Here is a 7,013-nt window from a genome sequence, read left to right as displayed (position 1 = left end):
AATCTGATGGACTTTCCTGCCAAGTCTGGCTTCAAACCACAATCCTCAGATCTCAGCCTATCGAATAGCTAGCTGATTTTCTGTGTGTGTGTGGGGGAGAGAGAGAGAGAGACTGTGTTACTGATAGTTTAATTTAGGGCCTAGAATCTTATTACTTGAACCATACATAGACACTTGTGCTTTAGTTATTTGGGGGATAGGGTCTTACATATTTAGGCTGGCCAGCACTTCAATTTTCCTAAAATATGCAGTTCCTATCTGTGGCTTTTACAACTTCTGAGATTGGTGAATATACATGTGATCCTGTCAGTTGAGCAACTCTTAAACCTTAGGAAGTGGCTTGGAGTTGATAAGATGGGTGGGACCTATCCCAAACCCAGGTCTTCCTTTTGCCAACAAACCTTTCTTTCTTTCTTTTCTTTTCTTTTTTTTGTCCAGTGCTGGGGATTGAACTCAAGGAGCCTGGGCTCTGTCCCTGAGCTTCTTTTACTCAGAGCTAGCACTCTATCACTTGAGCAACAGCGCCATTTCTGGCTTTTTCTGTGTATGTGGTACTGAGGAATCAAACCTAGGGCTTCATGCATGCTAGACAAGCACTCTACCACTGAGCCACATTCACAGCACCTTTTTCTTTTCTTTCTCTCCTCTTCCCTCCTTCCGTCCCTCCCCTTCCTTCCTTCCTTCCTTTCTTTCTTTCTCTTTTCTTCTGGGGATTGAACCCAGGACATTGCACTTGGTAGCCAATACTGCCACTGAGCTACATCCCATCCCATGCCTTTCATTCTGTATCCATCTGCTTATAAAAATTTCCAAGTTTTTTTTATATTATGTTAAAGGAGAAGACAGATTTAGATAGCCCCTCCTATATCTTCTTTTTTTTTTTGGTCGGTCGTGGGGCTTGAACTCTGGGCCTGGGCGCTGTCCCTCAGATCTTGGCAGCTCAAGGCAAGCGCTCTACCACTTGAGCCACAGCACCATTTCTGGTTTTCTGGTCGTTTATTGGAGATAAGCATCTCATGGAGTTTCCTGCCAGGGCTGGCTTTGAACCATGATCCTCAGATCTCAGCCTCCTGAGTAGCTAGGATGACAGGCGTGAGCCACCAGTGCCTGGCTTCCTATATCTTCTAATCTTACAATTTACCACCCAGAAGTAATTGTGAAGAGAGAGGACCTTTTCATGATGTGTGTGTGTGTGTGTGTGCCTGTACTGAGACTTGAACTCAGGACCTGGGCACTGTCTGGGCTTCTTTTGCCCAAGACTCTCCACCACTGAAGTCACAGCTCCACTTCTGGCGTTTTTTTTTTTTTTTTAGTCTCTTGAACTTTCCTGCTCAGGCTCCCTCCAAACCACAACCCTCAGATCTTAACCTCTCACCGGCTCCCCGCCCTAGGCTCTTTCTTATCTCGGGAAGAACTTCCAGGCTCCAGGAGAGAGAAGATCTTCTAAACCAGTGTATAGCCACAGCGGAACTTTCCTCTCGGGGGACACGTGGTTTCCATCCGGAAGTGCGTCTGCACGGACCAGGAGGCGGGGCGGGGGGGAACGCTTTCTAGCGCGGACCTCCAGCGGAGGCTGTTAGCGCCGCCGCCGGAGAAGACCGACGCTGGGCTCAGCCAGCCAGCCTGAGGCGTCCGGGGCCTGGCTGGCGGCTTTCCCGCCTCCGCCGCCCGTCGGGGCCTCCGCCGCCGCTTCCGACATCATCCAGGTGGGCGCGGCGGAACGTGCGGGCCCTCGGTCCTGCGGGGGGCCGGTGCGGCCCGGATCGGGGGAACAGAAGGTGAGAGAAGCCGGTGCCGGCCCCTTGTCTCTCCTCCCCGCCCCCCCCCCACGCACAGGGCCGCAGGGACCCCGCAACCATGGGGACACCCGGCCCGGCCACCCCCCCTCCCCCGCTCTGGGGTGCATCGGACTTAGGGCAGCAAGATGCGGGGAAGAGGGGGGGGGTGTCTGGGGGACTTGGGCCTTCAGGGGCTTTGGTTCTGATCTGGAAAGCTCTAGTGGTCGGTGGGTTGCGGGAGGGAAGGAGGGCGGTGGGGGGGTGTTCTTAGCCTCGACCTCGGTGTGAAGGGGGTTTAGGGGCGGGGAGGGGTGCGGGGGAAGCTTACAGATTGAAGGACTGAGGAGCCCGGGAAGGGAGTCCGAGTGGCTCCCCCCCCCCCCCGAGAATTCTCAAGTTGTCTGTGAGCTCTCGGCGCTTTTCATAACAACGGGCATCCCAGAGCTTGATCCTGAAGCGGGGTTGGAGTGGGGTGGTGGTGGTGTGGGGGGGGGGTGGGAGACTGGGGGTTGGGAATTGTCGAGGCCTCCTCTGGGTGCCCGGTCCCAAGTCCGTCCGCTCCCCCTTCCCCACCCCACCCCCTCTTACTAAGCACATACACACACGAATTTGTCAAACTATGGTGAGGGGTTGGGATGGGTGTGTGGGGGGGGGGTGTCGGACTTGGCTGGGGAAAAGAAAGCTGGAAAGAGTTTGAGCTTCCCTGAAAGTCTCTTTAGGTGTGAAGAGTTCCCGGGAAGGCAGGTAGCCTGCAAAGCGCGTCGATTTCCCCCCGGCACCGTGAAGTAGCAGCGTGCAGGGGATTTAGTGTTGGCTGTGTCAGGCCGGTGTGGGAGTTGTGATTTTTGGGGGGGGAGATTTTTAGAAGAGGGTTTTTGGGGTGGCCCGGTGAGGTTAGAACAACAAAAAAAAAATCAGTTCTCGGTGGGTTGTCGAAGTGCCCATCTGGGACGTGAACTTGGAGTGGGCTTCTTAATAGAAGAGTGACCTCTTCCTGCGGGGGAGTGGGTGACTCAGAATTCCTGTCGTTGGCTGGCAGATTTTAGCTAACTATTTGTGCCTGGACTTTTGAGGGAGATGAGGCTCTTGAAGGGGGGGGGGAGCTGCTTGTTCCTGAGTGGCAGATAAGGTGGACCTTTCTTTGTGTGTGTGCGCGCGCCAGTGGTTGTCATGAACAACATTTTAAGAAAGGAACGTCTTCAGATTCAAAGCTTGCTTTCTTTTTTTTTTTTTTTCTTTCCTCCCTTGTTTTTGAATTGTGACTCATACGTTCTTTTTAGCACTGTGGCTACTGTTTGTATTGGTAGGCAAACTTAGACACTGTAATTATATATATATTATATATATATATATTCTATATATATATTCTAGAGGTGTCCTCTCCAATTCTTATAAATCTAAACTAATTTTAAAAGGCTTCAGTAGTTTGCCTGCCATTGTTTTAATGAGTGTGACTCCAAAGAACAGTGTGAGAATTTTTTTTATATCAGTTTTAGATTGTTGAATACCAGGCAGTGATTAAATCAGATCTATTAAAACTTAGTGACTTGTCATCTCTGCCTCCCTGTTATCTCAAGGGACATTATGATCACTAAAAGTGTCACTCAGCTCCAGTGAACTTGGTCTGTACAAACTGTCATCTTGTGACAACTGGAAGCCTTGAAAAGCAGTGTGCAAACTCCCAATTCTGACGGCTTCAGCTGCGTGCCACAACCCTGTGTATATTATTCAGGCAAAAGTTGGTGTGCTATGAAATTAAAGGGAAACCCACATGAAGAAAACCAATGTCAGAATCATTGTATCTCTTGAGTTTACTTAGAATTTATTTTAGGTGTTTAGGAAGTGCTGCCTAATTGGAGATTATTATACATTTTCTGGTGAGATAGGAGGTAATTTCTTAATTTACTTGTACTAATATTCTAGTTATTTTAGGGATTCTTTTCCCTTTAAGCTTTACACATTATTTCTCTCCAGAGATTTTCTCTTTTAAAAGTTTTCTACCTTAAGTCATTTCGTTTTGTTTTTCAAAGTCCAGGGTTTGAATTCAGGGCTTCATGCTTGCAAGAAAAGTGCTCTACCCCTTGAGCCACAGCATCACTTCTGGTTTTCTGATGGTTCATTGGACATAAGAGCCTCACAGACTTTCCTCCCTCGCTGGCTTTGAACTGCAGTCCTCAGATCACAGCCTCCTGAGTAGCTGGGACTACAGGTGTGAGCTAGGATTACAGATGTGAGCCACTGGCGCCCGGCTGCTCCAGTCCTTTTTGCTCTACATGTTTTTGTGTCTCACTTGATGACCCCACCCAGCCTGGACCGAGGTCCTGGGGTTTATGCTTCCTGCTGTAGCTTTTTGTCATTGAGTGGGGGGTATGGGGCTGTCTCATGAACTTATTTTTTTCCTCAGGCTGGGCTGGAACCTTGATTCTCCTTATCTCAGTTTCCCACTTAGCTTGGGTTGTAGGTATATGCTACCATATTGATAGATTGACTGAAAAGAGGATATCAAAAAAAATTTTTTTTTGCCCAGGGTAGCCTTAAGCTACAATTCTCTCACTCTCTGCTTCCCAAGTAGCTAGGATTGTCAGTGTATGAGACACTACTGTTCAGTGTTACTGGGATTTGAGCTGGGACTTTGTACTTGCTAGGAAGTTGCTTTACCACTTGAGCTACACCTCCAGTCCCATTGCTTCTTTCTTAAACTTGTATGTGTTGCCTTATGCCAGGTACTGTTAGGTCTCTTGTTAATGGTGATATTTTTGACATTTTAATCCTGCATAGTTTTGAGGTAGCCATATACCTGTGAAGGAAAGTGATACATGCATAGCACACTTTAAGTAAAGCCATTCAGTATGCTCATTTTGATGAGTGACAATTGCTTATCTTCACATTTCCAGGTAAAGAGCTGGTTTTTATTGATACGGTATTGTTTTTGTAGAATTTCATTTAATAAACCTGTTAAGTATCTAAATTCTGTTTGTAGAAAACCACAGGGTAGGGGAGGGAATATCTTGATTAAATGTGTGCTTCAGTGAGCAGTAATTTACAAATAATATGGATGTGTTCAGGGTTTTTTTGGAGGGGGGACTAGTACTAGGACTTGAACTCAAGGGTCTTGCTCTCACTTGGCTTTTTTGCTCAAGGCTGGCACTCTACCACTTGAGCCACACCTCTACTTCCATCATTTTTTTTATCTGGGATATCGGTTTGGGCAAAGAAAGTAAAAACTGGTTCATGTGTTGCTTTTAAGGCAAAATGATTACTAGAAAGTGGGTTTAAGTGCTTCTTTGTGTCTGTGTTTCTGGGTGTGTATGTGCGCATGCGCTCAGGCTTGCACATGTGCCTGTTCTGGGACTTGAACTCAAATTCTTTTTTTTTTTTTGGTCGGTCGTGGGGCTTGAACTCTGGGCCTGGGCGCTGTCCCTCAGCTCTTCAGCTCAAGGCGAGCGCTCTACCACTTGAGCCACAGTGCCACTTTTGGTTTTCTGGTGGTTTATTGGAGTCTCAGGGACTTTCCTGCCCGGGCTGGCTTTGAACTGAGATCCCCAGGTCTCAGCCTCCTGAGTAGCTAAGATGACAGGCATGAGCCACTGATGTCTGGCCAGATTTCCCCCCCCCTTTTTTTTTTTTTTTGTCAATCATGGGCCTGAATTCTGGGCCTGAGCGCTGTCCCTCAGCTCTTCAGCTCAAGACTAGCTAGCTGAGCTTTTTCTTAATGCAAGAATTACAAGGGCTGGGAAGGTGGGCTCAGTGGTAGAGTGCTTGCCTTGCATGCATGAGGTCCTAGGTTCGAATCCGCAGCACCACATGAACAGCAAAAGCTGGAAATGGTGCTATGGCTCAAATGGTAGAGCATTAGCCTTGAGCTGAAGAGCTAAGGGACAGGGCCCAGGCCCAGAGTTCAGGCCCCATGACTGACAAAAAAAAATGGTGCTCTACCAATTGAGCCACAGCTACACTCCCAGCTTTTTGCTAGTTACTTGGAGATAAGAGTTTCATGGACTTTCCTTCCCAGGTTGGCTTTGAACTGCAATCCTCAGTTCTCAGCCTCCTGAGTAGTTAGGATGACAGGCATGAACCACCAGCACCTAGCTAAGGATCTCTTGACAATATGGTCCTTGTGTGAACTATTTTAGCCTTTATACTTTCCATTTGCTGTAATGAAGTTTGGCCTTGTCTCCATTGGATATATTGAAGGGTGGGGTGGTGGTAAGATATGTACGGTGGGTATGTATACACACACATAGGTTAGTTTTCTGTCTTTCATATTATTTTCTTTTTATTTATTTATTTTTTGGGTCCAGTTGTGGGGCCTGCACTCTGGGCCTGGGCGCTGTCCCTCAGCTCTTCAGCTCAAGGCTAGCACTCTACCACTTGAGCAACAGTGCCACTTCCGGCTTTTTTCTTTTTGCTTATGTGGTGCTGAGGAATCGAACCCAGGGCCTTGAGCATGCTAGGCAAGCGCTCTACCACTGAGCCACCTTCCCAGCCCCTCATATTATTTTCTACCTACAGAAATGGGGTTTTCCTGCAACAGAGGGTTTTCCTCTTAGTTGCAAAATCTGTAGCTTGGGCTTTACCCAAACTGCATATACTTTTCTCCAGAGAAACTATAGCAGTATTAGTTTGAGGAAGAAACAAAACAAAACTTTTTTTCCCCCTTACTTCACTGTATTGGCTCTAGGTCAAGTATGCACTTTGCTGCCAAACTTATTTTTTGCTGATATTCAGATGTTGCTCTTGTCTCCAGTATTTATGTCCAATGTTAAACTTACAGGGAAGGTTTATATAACTGATTCAAAGTGCTTGGAATCTTATGCTCCCTTATTTCTACAATGCCGACAAGGGGTGTGAGGAGGAAAAGATGGAGAGGGCGGAGATACATAGCATCCTAGACATAGCCCCCAGAGCCAAACAGAGGTTGCAGTAACTTGGGTCATAAGGTGACAGTGACATTTGTAATCTAAATAGATTGCATAAGTCTCCTTAGAAGATTCTCAGAACTGGGTCACATCCTCACCTAGAAGGGCAAGCTGATGAGTCCAATTCGCCTGCTTGTAGAATGCCATTTGTTTATGACCCTGGTGCTGTCTAGAGCCTTCCAGAGACAGCCCACGTGAGATTTACCCAGTGCCTGCTGGGCTCAGGGGAACAGGGAAAGACATCCACCCCTTAGCCAGAGACCAACCAGCCTGTCTGCCTTGGGGATGCTTTGGGAGGCTTAATTAGACTTTTTAA

The sequence above is a fragment of the Dipodomys ordii genome, unplaced genomic scaffold (assembly GCF_000151885.1).
Source record: "Dipodomys ordii isolate 6190 unplaced genomic scaffold, Dord_2.0 Scaffold107, whole genome shotgun sequence".
NCBI classification, from domain to species: domain Eukaryota; kingdom Metazoa; phylum Chordata; class Mammalia; order Rodentia; family Heteromyidae; genus Dipodomys; species Dipodomys ordii.
Note: the sequence above shows the minus strand (reverse complement) of the source record.